We start from the raw sequence: 13,680 nt of genomic DNA, 5'->3' as shown, positions 1-13,680 counted from the left end.
GAGTACTGCATCAATAAACAAGTTGACTATACAATCAGCATGGAAAATGAAAAGCTTTAAAAACAGAGGCTGGCATTCAAAGACAAAGACACAGTGCTAACATTCAGGATTTTGCTTTACAGGTTGGCTCACACCTAAGAAGACACACATTATGCATTGTCTTTAAATCCCTGCACCCTTCACATGATTGTTAATTAATGCCACACTATGCACTTTTTGTCTATGAAACCCTGCCACAATGTGAAAGAGTATCCTTGCTGAAAGCTGAAACACTTTTTTAATGTGGGGGCAAAAGCCTTAAGCCACTTGCACAGGCTACTCATACCTTTCTGAATAAATCAAATCCACAGTTTTAAATGTGTTGAATGGATATGTATTGGTAGCACAGTAGCTATTTATAGTATTGCTTTTTTTCTGTCTGTAAGTATTAGATGCAAGGAATACTGTTCACTGTTGTTGCTGTTGTGTAACAGATTTAGCAGGTTTTACTCAATGAAGGAGTGTTCCTTTATATGATTTATTATAAGTAACTGTATGTGGTAACCTGCTACATTCAGACCTGTTCAGAATATGTGAATCTAACCAGGCTTTCTTTTTCTGTGTTTGACAAAGGGTTGGTTGACACATTTAATCTAAAAGTGCTATTAAAAGGTTAAAAGCTATGGAGGGAACATGGACACCAATCCTAGAATTCAGCTACAGATAGAAGAGGTTAGATTAAGTGACAGCATTTCAAAATATTCCAAAAAAAAAAAGCCACATGTACATAAACCATTTATTCTCCAGGTACCTTGGCCTTTCACCTTCAAGGGATAAGCAATACAAACAGCCAGCACTTTAAATAGTCACAATTCAATTAATTAGTTACTTGCAATTACTTAATTATGCATTAAAATCCCAAAAAACATTTAAAGAAACCCAACAGTGACCAAGATATAACAAATCCCACCAGCAACCCTGACAAAATTACCACAAGACCTAAAAATTCAACAAAACCTCTTGATTGAGACCCCTGAGGGAAAGACTAACATAGTTAAATATAAGTGTAATCTCAAGTTGGTTTAATTTCCTAATAATCCCCTCTCACAAGTTGTACTAAAACACTAAAAACAAAGATTTCCCCTCACCAGAATGTTCTTTCTGAAAGTGATTAGTAACTGGGCTGTCCATATTTCCTTTCCTAATATCTGCTATATGCTCCAGAATTCAAGTTTTGACCTTCCCTTTGGCCTGTCTGATATACATTTGACAACATCATGCCCACAACCCAAAATATATAGGAAGCCACATTAAAGGCAATGAAATCTTTTCTTAGCTACATATTTAAGTCTATTAATAAAGAGTGTTGGAAAGATTGGGAATCCTTCTGCACACTCTGCAATTTCCCCAAGGAAGTGAGCCCACTGGTTTAGAAGTAACCAATTGTCCAAAAACTGGGCAATTGAGCAACTCCTTCAAATTACAATAACTACTATAAGAGAACATAATATGTTTAGGAAACAATTTCCCCAACAATTCATCAGAGATAACCATTGGCCACAAACTGATGGTCACTTTCCTCACAAATTCAGAGAAAGGACTATATTTGGTCACATAAAGAGCTTTTCTTCACCCTCCTTCTCTAATGAGTCCTTAAAAAGCCTGCAAGTCCTCGCACTATACTGCCCCTTACAAGGCTTACCCCACACCAATTTAAGTTTAGCCCCCTCCAAAACATCCTTAGAATAATCGCTTTCCAAAAGTCTTTGCTCTACATCAGAAAAATAACCTCACCTAGAGCCTACATCTGAGGTATTCAAACAAATTCTATTAAATTCACCAAAAGGGAGAGAGCTAATAAGATGAGGGGGATGCATGTTAGAAACATGAAGAGAATTATTTATGGCCGTAGATTTCCTAAAAGGCCTGAACCGAATCTTTTCACTGACATCCACAAAAAACTAAAAATCCAAACAATTAATTGAAATGTGGTCTATCTGGTAACTAAATTTTAAACCATGAGCATTGGCATTCAGCGTGTCCACAAATTTTTTGAATTCTTCCATGGTGCCCCTACAAATTAAAAATAAATCATCTATAAATCACTTATAGATGATCACATTTTCAAGAAAAAACTTATCAGAGTAGATGAAACATTTTTCAAACTCTTCCATATATAAAATAGCATATAAGAGAGCAAATGGGGTACTCATAGCTGTCCCCCAACTCTGCAAGAAGATTTTCCCTCAAACAGAATTTGAGCAAATCCAAAATATAGAAGGTACGTGGGCCCTCAGCCAAAATACTCGCAATGGCCTGAAATCCTCATCTAGAAGAAATATTGGTATACAATGTTGAAATATCCATAGTCACCCCCCCCCCCCAAAAAAAAAGCATTCTGCCATTCTAAACCATTAATAAGCTCATAAAGTTTCTGAGTATTTTTTATATGGGTAGGCACTCTATTCAGATATATTTTTAACTATGAATCCAATAGTACCACCGCATTCTGCATATAAGAACCAATACCCAAAACAATTGGTCTCCCTGGTGGGTTACTCCAGTCCTTATGAATCTTCAGAATGGCATGAAAAACAGGGTATTGAGGCTTAGAGATAAATGATTTTTTGACAACCAGCACAGAAAAAAACAACCTCTCCCCTTTCTCTAAAAGTTCCAACAATTCCTTCTTAAAGCAGGTGACAGGATTAAACAATTTTTCATAATCATCTTCATTATGTAATAACCTATAAACCATACCATTGTACCTCACAGTGTCCACAATCACTCAATTTCCCCCATTATCACCCTCCTTAAACACAATTATCCACACTTTGCCATAGACAATTGAGTGTTTGCCATTCAGATTTACTAAGATTGAAATTCTTGCATTTGAACTTTTTAAATTCCCTTTTGATGTTGTTATATATCTTTTCAAATAAGCCTAAAACATAAGACAGTTTAGGGGGATAAAACATGCTTTCAGAGCAGGGTAATGAGGGGAAAGTCAGATGACCATAACCCGTATGAAGCACAAAGCCTTCGCCTTCACCTTCCAGTGAGTTATCAATGTCAACATTAAATCACCATAAAATAGACAAATTTAATAGTCACAATTATCAAGTTCATCAGAATCTTTCCGAACAGCACAGTCTTTTCATTTAGAAAAATAAACTTTTAAGTGTAACTTTTGACAGAACCTGCTGGCCTCTGTCAGAAGATTAGCTAGTGTCAGAGTCTTACTGGGAATAAATTTAGCTCCTTTCAACAACACCTTTCTAGAGGTGGAGAAATAACCAAATCTGATAAATTAGTAATGTTCAAATAGTCTGACTTACAAACATTGCCAAAGTGGAAAATAGATTCCTGTTCACGAGATAAAACAGTTCCATAATTCATTAAAGAGCAATTCATTATTAATAATTCATAAATTAATACATTTATATTCATATTTATATTCATAAATAAATAAATATTCATAATTCATTAAGAGCAACTAACAGGTTCTCTACTTGCTTCGCTCCCCACCCTGCCCCCTATTCCCTCCCGCCGCCAGTGGTCTCACCTTTATTACACTCACAAACCCCTCTCATCTTTCCAGTAGCCAACCATAGCACTAATCCAGCACTTCCTCCTCCATCTTCCCACTACTATCACACCTCCTCAACTAACATGTACAAGCATACCTTACCTATACTCACTACATGCACTCTCCTTGCATATCTTACATCCTACCAAAGCTCTATCATTCCCGCACTCAACCACTACCACTGTACTACTACTCACACCACCACTCATCTCTCACCCTCACTCAGCTCCCTTCCCACCAACTCAAGAACCATACCTATGCACCCCCACATATTCTACCAACTATATTACTCAAACATAAAGCATCCCTACAACTTAACATAGTAACCCTCCCACCATACCTATTACCCAAAGAGCACAGTCATAAAGTTTCCCTTATAAACAAACACATTCAAAAACTGAGAAAACTAATAACCTCATGCATATCAAAACTAGCCCTAAGTGGAGATATCCACCCCAACCCTGGCCCTACCATCTCCAACCCCAGTACTCATAATCAGACTAGAAACCACAACTTCTCCCATATTACAGCCAATAGAAAGCCAAATGACTTCCTACTACCAAGCCTAAATATTAGAAGTATATCCAACAAAGTCCATGAACTCCATGCCACCATAGACTTGTACTCCCCAGATATAGTCATCCTGACAGAAACCTGGCTAAAACCTCACATTACCAGTGAGCAAATACTCCCTACAGGTTATGGCATACTAAGAGTAGACCGGCTAAACAAGAAAGGAGGCGGTGTAGCTATAATATTTAAACAGCATCTAAACATCCAGATCTTAAAATCATCAGCTCCACAAATAGGCAATGAAGAAATAATATATACCAACCTCAAAATAAACCAAAACAAAACCATCAACATAATTGGATGCTACTTCCCAACTGGCCAAAACATCCCTCCACTAGAAAACCTCCTCAGCTGGTCTACCCACCATCTCCCCCATGAAACTATAATTTTAGGTGATTTCAATATTGACTGGCAATCCTGTTCCAGCAACAATCCAACCCATCATGTAAACCTTCATGGCTTCACCCAACTAGTCCAATCGCCAACCAGGATAAATAAAAACTCCAGCAAGCACACTACCCTGGAATGGATACTAGTCAGTAAGAGCCCCCAGCCATATATAACAGGCTGCTTATCAGATAGCCTCAGTGATCACTCCCCGACATTCCTACTGAAAAAATACCTATGCCAAGCTAAACCTGTCGTCTACCATCAGATACGTAAAAAAATAAACTTTAACCCACTCACATTCATCTCATCCCTCAAAGAATGTAACTGTCATCCTCTAAAGTACCTCAGTCTTGATGACGCAGTTGAATTTTTTAATACTAATTTCCTGAGCATCCTTAATTACCATGCCCCCATAAGACTTTCCAGAATCAAAGCACAACCCTCCCCATGGCTACAGAAAACCACTAAGTTAGAAATGAAAAACAGGGATAAAGCCTGGGAGCACTGGCACAAAACCAAGACCCCCTCAAACTAGACAGAAATTCCTAGAACTGTGCAATAGTGTCAAAAAGCTAATAAAACAGGACAAATTCCAATGCTACCAGTCTGCCCTAGACTCCGCCGAACACAGCCCCAAACAATTCTGGTCCTCCATAAACTCCATCCTCCACCCAGGTAAAGTCAGTACCCCTCCTCCTAACATCCCTCACTCCTCAGAAAATATTGCTACCTCATTCAACACACACTTCACACAAACCATACTATCACTAGCTAAACAACACAACCCCCCTCCCCCCCAACCCACACCTTCAACTACTAATCTCCCCACTGCCTTCTCTTTTTCTCGTGTACCTACCTCCAACATAAAAAAAACTCTTAACTAAACTTAAACCCACCAAATTAGCAGCAGACAACCTCCCAAGTGAATACCTACAAATCGCAGGTGATGCTCTGGCCTACCCAGTATCCATCTTGATTAACCGATCTCTGTCAGAATGTGATGTTCCCACACTGTGGAAAGTATCACATATAATTCCCCTCCACAAAGGCGGACCCTCCACAGAACTAACCAATTACCACCCCATAGCTATTCTCTCTCCACTCTCCAAAATACCAGAGAGATGCATACACTCTCAGGTCTCAGACTACCTCCTTACTAACAACCTCTTTTCCAATACTCAGCATGGTTTCTGACCAAACCATAGCACCACCACTGCCTTACTCTCCTTTACTAACACTATCCTTCAGCATAAAAACAATGGCTATCTCTCCTCTGCTACTTTCCTAGATCTATCTAAAGCATTTGACATGGTCCCACAAAAACAACTTATCCCTGTCTTTAATAACCTATCCTTCTCACAATCAGTCACCAACTGGTTTCAGAGTTACCTGTCTGACCGCCAACAATCTATTGTATGGCAGAATGACATATCTCCCCAACTACCTGTCTCCATAGGGGTTCCCCAAGGATCCATCCTTGGACCCCTACTCTTCTCTGTTTTCACAAATAATCTAGCCTCTGCCACCATACATGGCACACTCATACAATACGCAGATGACTCGATCATCATCTGCTCAGGCCAGTCCCTACCCAAACTGCAAAAAGTCACACAGGGAGCCTTTTCCTCTGTTGAAACTTGGTTATCCGATGCCCAATTAATACTCAACCCAAACAAAACAAAACTACTCATCTTCCAACCCACCAAACATACTCAAAACAACTCTCACTTTAACATCACAGCAAAAGACAACACCACTATATACCCAACTGAACACACCAAATTGCTAGGAGTGGAAATGGACAATAAACAAAAATTTGACATTCACATATCCATGACCATAAAAAAAGTCCAGAAAAAACTAGGAGCGTTATACAGAAATAAGCATCTTCTCACCAAAGCAGCAAAGATTTCAATAGCAAATTCCCACCTTATCTCCACCCTACTTTATGCCTCTCCAATATATACCAACCTAAGGCAATGCAATCTAAACAAGTTAGAGACCTGCTACAACAAAATTGCCAAATTCGCCACAGGGGCATCCTACCGTAGTCACCACTGTCTCTCACTTGCTGAACTGGGCTGGCTTGAACTCCCTCACCTCCTTCAATGGTATCAACTCTCACTCACCCACAAACTAGTAAACCATCCACTAAATGTCCCATCCCTCCAGAATCTACTCCAACCCTATCGCACCACCAGACCACTAAGATCCAGCAACAAAAATCACTTGCAGATCACTAAAGCCAATAACTCTGCTGGTGAAGCACTATTCTCTTGCACCATAGCCAAATTATGGAACTCCCTCCCACCCACAATTACCTCCATACCATCATGCACCTACTTCAAAACTTTACTAAAAGCGCACCTAAAAACATGCTGGCTATGCCCTTGCAACTCCCACTCTAATATCACCCACCCCATCCAACCATTACCTTTCTTTCCACTCCACTAACTACCTTGATTATAGCAAGCTCAGATGCTCATAAGCCTAGTACTTATACAGCAGGAACTTCTTATTTTAACATTTGTTAATGTCTGTTATGTACTTCACAGATAAAGATTCTAGTTGTCTACTGATGTACTATGTTCTTCATCTGTAAATATGCTGTAAGTAATTGCTATGTAAATTGTTAATCGCTATGTAATCCAATGTAACTACTGCCTGTTTATTTTAACTGTGGAGCTTTTCTCCCCGGGCCTCCGCTGAAAATGGACCTACGTCCAGTCGGACACTCCTGGTCAACAAATATAAATAAATAAATAATAAAATAAATAAAATTAAAAACACTTGCCCCTACATCTGTTCCTGCTTGTCTTGTTCCAGTCCATCTTGCCCAAATCCCTTCTGGTGTTCCAGCTGGCCACATTGTATGGGTGAATCCTGCCCAAAGAGGTTCTCAAAAGAGACACTCTTTTTAGATTCAGTTTCTACAGATGATACCGAGGAATCACAAACAGATGAGGAATGATTACCTGATGGACTAAATTTAGACTGTCTCTAGTGAGGTTTTCATTGCCACTGATATACTACACCTCTTTGAAAAATTATTAATGTTCCCGGACAACTTCTTTTTTCTAGCTATTGTGTCCGACTCTACCCTTTCCAATCTCTGCCTGATTTCACTCATTTGACATTGTACACAGAATCAAACACCTCCTTCTCAAAGAATCCTCCATCCCAGTGATCTTTTGCCATACCTTCTCCAAGGATCTGACATTCCATTTTACCAAAATCCTCAGCCAGCCTAATGTGTATTCCAAGGTAAACATGTTTCCATTCCTCACACAGGTCTTGCTCCTCATCCTCAAATTTCCAAGCTGGAAAGTGATTTACTATGAGCCCCCCCCCCCCCCCCAAGGTGCAATATTTAGGCTCAGGTAATTTTCTAACAGTTTCACGTCATAAAACAGATTAAGTTCTTTAGACATCAGTCTTAACAACTGCTCAAAATGGGCAGAAAAAGGAGCACCAAGGATCCAAATCCACATATTTCACTTCTCTCTTCCTCACAAACTCCGAGAAAGAATAAAAGTTTGGGGTTGCAACCATACAAAATACCACTGGCAAGGCTTCTCCTCAGTCCAAAGACATATTACAAACACAAAACTGCAAAATATACCAAAAGAAACAAAAAGAAGCCATGCGTAGGTAAACTGTTTATTCTCTTGGTACATTGGCCTTTTGCCTTCAAGTGATAAGCAATACAAACAGTCAGCACTTTAAATAGTCACAATTCAACAAATTACTTACAATTGCTTAAATATGTATCAAAATTCCTACAAACATTTAAAGAAACCCAACAGTGACCAAAATATACCAATCAGCAACCCACACAAAAATTCCCACAAGACCTAAAAATTCATCAGAACCTCAGTCAAGAGGTATGTCATCAAGTGTAGCTGCAACATATCAAAGCTATCTACTGATTTTTTTTCCTCCATGTTCTTTTTTCCACTGTACTTGCAGACCATGAATCTGCCAAATCATGGGTACTCCTCAGTGAGGATGAGAGCTGTTCATGAAAGGCCATAATACAGGCAGCTTTAAGGTGGTTTGTGCCCTTACAGGTACATTGGTTATGGGGATGTATGTAATTAAACCTAATCCTTCCTCATGGACAGAGGACAGATGACCTGCATTACAAAGGGAACACAGTGTCTTTCCTGATTCAGATGCACTTGCATGCACTCATTATAAGAGCTACCACTGAAGCGGCTTGGTGGTGAAATGCCCTCTCCTCTCCCTCCCACTGCCAGGTTCAAGTGCCTAAGCTGTTAATCAATTTAGGGCTATCAAATAATTATCTTCTAAGTTATGGCTAAGCTAGCTAAAGAAACAACTGTATTTTATTAGCATACACCACTGATTGCTTGGAAACGTTAGCAAAAATTAGAAAAAGTGATGTATTCAAAAATGGGGCAGCGTGATGTGAACAAGAAATTGGAAAAGAAAAGTGCACAAGAGATGGCTAATATGATCGCCTTGTGGGACAGCAGTTTGGTTTGTGGAGATTTTGTGTGGCAGAGGAGAATGAGGAGCATCGGGAACAATAAGGGAGATAGATATGGCAATGATCTGGCTAACAAGGTGAAGACAGGCAAAGAAAACTAAAGAAAAAAAACAGGAGGTCCATAAACAGGATAAACTGGGAAAAGGTGGAGAGAAGATGAGAACATGGATAGAAGCTATATAAGAAGTAATGACAGGTGGTGTGGTAGAGAGATAAATGAAGAAAGTAGGAGATGTAGCCATGAAATACAGTACAAGAGGAAGGAAGTCTGATTGTTAAGATAGAACATATGCAGTGACAGGTGATGAAAGGTGGACAGCCAGAAGTGCCCATGCAAGAACAAACAGCAGGAAGAAGTTGGTGGAAGTGGCACTCAGTTTGGCAAGGACAAGTGATGGAAGGGATAGAAGAGCAGAAAGGTCCTGTAGGAGAGGTACAGGAGGATGGGAAATAAATGAGATGCATTGTATCATAGAGGTGATGATAGCTGGGAGTAGTGGAATTATAGGGGAAATGTTGCAGAGTGGAAGATCAGGAACATGAGCCAGGAAGTCAAGGAGGGGAGAGCTAGTGTTGGATGAGAGAAAAAAAAAACTGCTGAGTACATACACAGTCACCGGTGTGATTAAAACTATTAGAAAGGTAGACTGAAGACACCAGATTAAAGTATAACCAGCTTTAGGGCTCAGATTTATTAAGACATGGGAGATGGTAAAAAACAGGGTGTCAAAGGGGAGGGTGGTGTAGCGTGGGGTGTTTTCATGGAGATCTGAGAGACAGTTGAGATATTAACAAGCAGAGTCAGGGAGGTGGTAGAGAGATAACTGGACAGGGAAATTAGTGGTAGTATTTTCATAAGTGTTACCCATGCCAGGAGCACTGACATTGAGAAAGGAAAGCAACAGAAAAGTAGTATTACTGACAGTGACAGTGGACAGAGGAGAAAGGTTTGAGACTGATAGGAGGATGGGAGGCTGATAGAGGGTTGGAAAATTATTTTGTAATCACTGCACCCTTAAACTAAGATTGAAGGGAGATTCTGATGGCAGGAAAAAATGAGTAAAGGGCCATGAAAATTAAAAAAAAAAATGAGGTTGGCTTAGAGCATGGATAGGTAGTATTACAATATAATGCAATAATTCCTGGCAGAAAGATGGGAGGGAACCAGATAATGAATTATCAGTTTGAAGGGTTAACTTTGATAAAAGAGAATTAGTAAAGAACATTGTGAGAGTATGAAAGAAAAGGAAACAAAGACACTTCCGACACATGAAGTTTATTCTCCAGATGCCTTGGCAAAAAGCTTCTAGGGAGGATAAAACACCACAAACATATGCACAATAAATAAGAAGAAACCATGCCATCACAATTCATTACCTGAAAAAACTCTTCCTATTACAGCTCTGATTGAAACCATTAGGTGTCAGTGTATTAAATTTCTGTATAAAATGTTCTTATAAAGCAATTTCTTTTTAACCAACATTTTTACCACTTTGCACATGTACTTCCTCCAGAACAGTAACTTTTGAGTTAATTAACTCTTTAGTACGAAATTCCTTGAACTGAATTGGTAATGAACTCTCCGGATATTATTATGTATCTTTCTTAAATGGTCCTTACTCCTAGTAGTCAAGATTCATTTTGTCTCACATTTATAAAATAAATTACATGGAACCCTGGCTGCACAACTTTCACAGCTAAATTTATAGTTCTTGCCCATAATTTGGATTTATCAGTGAACATCAAGATATGCTGTATCAGCTATAAATATATTTATATTATGAGTCTAAGACTAATTTCAGCATTATTACATTCTAGAAATCTGTGGAGCTTAATCTTACACCTTGTGGCCTTAGGCCTTTTATTACCTCTTTCGCATCCTTAGATTTAAGTAATCCAGATGTCTAAATGCTATGGTGTGGCTGCTTAGTGTGATTTCAAGTGGGTTTGTATCCTTATTGAATGCGACACTATTAAACAGACTCAACTTGGTAAAATTCATACCCTGAATGGCAACTAAATAATGAACTTGTCAAAACTCTTTATTGATAAATTGCATCAGTTACAATATAAAATTAAAAGGCTGGAGGATAAGCTAGCTCACCGTAAAAAGAAGTGTCTTGACACAGATAATAGAGAATATGAATGTGAGTTTTAATGGAGGAAGGAATTTTTATCCAGTAGGAAGAAGAATGTAGCCCTATCTGGTCATAATTATGGCATATGTCTCCATCATCTGCTACTGCTTCCTCTTTGTTGTAGTGCTTAGTTCATAATATCCCTGTCGATACTTGTGTGCCAGTTTCTGAAAAGAAGGATCACAATTATGTTGCTGCAGTTGGTTGCATGTTTATTGGAATGGTAACCATTAGAATTTGCAATGCAATAGTATTTTTTGTCCATATTTACAGAAAAAGTTGGAACAATATGAACCACAAGGAGGGTAGGAGGTAAAATGTTTGTTTATCATCAAACTTGGCCACATATGTTGAACTGTCTAACTTTTTCAATTATTTTGGCAGTTTTGGTGCCAATGATAATAAGGAAAATATATTTTTACATATTTCTGAGATTTCACTTTCTTTAGAGGAACTACCTGTTTTGAACTTGGGACTTAAGTTTGTTCCTTAGGTGTTACCACAGTTATATAAAAGCAAAACTGACCATTTTAAATTGTGCAGAAAGTTACATTCATTAAACTGGACCCAATTCCAAAAGGCTTGGCCTCAGTGTATGTGATATTGCACTGGGCCCAATTTCAAATGGCTTGATCTCAGTACAAGTGACTACTTCACAGAAAGCAGGCTTAGAGCAGGACTTTTTGGAATATGATTCCCAGTGTCGGCCTGATTACAGAGTCATTTACACTGAAAGCAGGTCTTTTGGAATCACAGCAGACTTACACTGAGAGCAACTCTTTTGGAACCTGGCCCACTATTTTACTTCTTTAAAACAGAAGGACAGTAATGTCAGTTTAGAACTTTTTAATAATAGTACTATTTCGGATACGGATTGCTCTTTTTATTCTTGTAGGGATGAAATTTTTGGGACCAATGATTATCACTTTATACCACTAATATAAGTAGTATGAATAATTTTATTCTCCCTTACAGCAATGAAAATATTAAAGCTTTTTCCATTGCCATGACTAATGAAATAGAAATGCTATTCCTGAATTGGAATATAATAAGCAAAACATTGAGTTTAATCTAAGACCAGTGGTCAGCACTTAATACAATCGAGGAAAAATAGTGATATGATGACAAAACAATCAGATAAAGGTAAGGTCTTATGAATGTGAAAAATTATTATTGTACATGTTAAAACATTTAACAGATTCTAAAACTTATGAAAGTAGTACAATAACTAAATATCAGAATTTAAGAGTTTTTTAAAACCTGTTAAATAAAAGACAAAGATTAGGATATTTTACTCAGTTTGCCATGGATGATAAACTATTTAATTCCTAGTCTAAACTAGTTACCTTTTATTGTTTGCCTAAGGTTCATTAGAATTTGTTAGATCCTCCAGGAAGACCAATTGCTGCCAACTACAGTACTATATTTCAGACTCTGGGTAAAAACTATTAATGTTAAGTTGAATGTAGCAGTTAAGAATTTCTTTCTTATATGAGACAATAACCATTTAATTGAAAAGTTATCTAAAATAACTTGGACAAATTATATGGTTTGGTCGACAGTGGATGTAACTAGCCTTTCTATTAGAGTATAAACTTGATATTGAAGCAAGCCAACACATACCATCTAGCTGATACTCCAGAGGCTTCATGCTTGGTGGAACTTGTATAAGTTTGTTTAATTAATTGTGTTTCCTGATAAATTTATTTTGGCAGCTTAAAGGTACAGCCACGGGTCCCTCTTTTCCACCTGATTATGGTTATTTATGGAATTGTTGAAAATAAATGTATTTATCCTAATTCTTCATTTGGTCAGCAAGTTTTGTACTATTTTCATTTTATGAATGATTTGATTTTATTTGTAAGGGTGAGCTGTCACGCCTATAAATTTATTTATGATGTTAAGAATAATAGATTTGGTTTATATTTTACTTATAACAGCCTACTAATTTTTTTTTAAGATATTTATTACTCTTTTTGGTAAGCCAGGTGATTTTATTTCTGCTAAATTATATCATAAATCCAATAGTAATTTTGATTATTTATTTGGTACTAGTTGCCAGCCTACACATCTTTTATTTTCTCTCTCGGGGGGGGGGGGGGTTCTAGTATTTGAAGATTGTGTTCTAGAATAGAAGATTTTATTACTGAATCTTATAAATTGAGTTAGATGTTTGTATGGGAGGTTATGATAAAGAAAACATTTTTTTCTAGTTTACTAGCAGGCTGCTAGAGTTAACAGAAATGAGTTATCTAGTTATGTGTCTATCCCAATATGAATTAGAGAGAACATTTTAGTAAATATGGCTGTAGTAAAAGGTAGATTCTTTATGTTCTTCAACAAAATGTTCCATCTGATGAAATTGCTTCAGTTATTAAGAAACAATGGAATATTTTTTAAAGAATGATGCTAAAGTAAATATACAACTTTTTAATGCTCTTTTTTTTCTTACAAAGGAAAATGTATATCAGATTTAACAAACAGTCATTCTATTTTTT

This window comes from Protopterus annectens, chromosome 6.part0 (assembly GCF_019279795.1).
Source record: "Protopterus annectens isolate FY-2018-M chromosome 6.part0, PAN1.0, whole genome shotgun sequence".
In the NCBI taxonomy this organism is placed as follows: Eukaryota; Metazoa; Chordata; order Ceratodontiformes; family Protopteridae; genus Protopterus; species Protopterus annectens.
Note: the sequence above shows the minus strand (reverse complement) of the source record.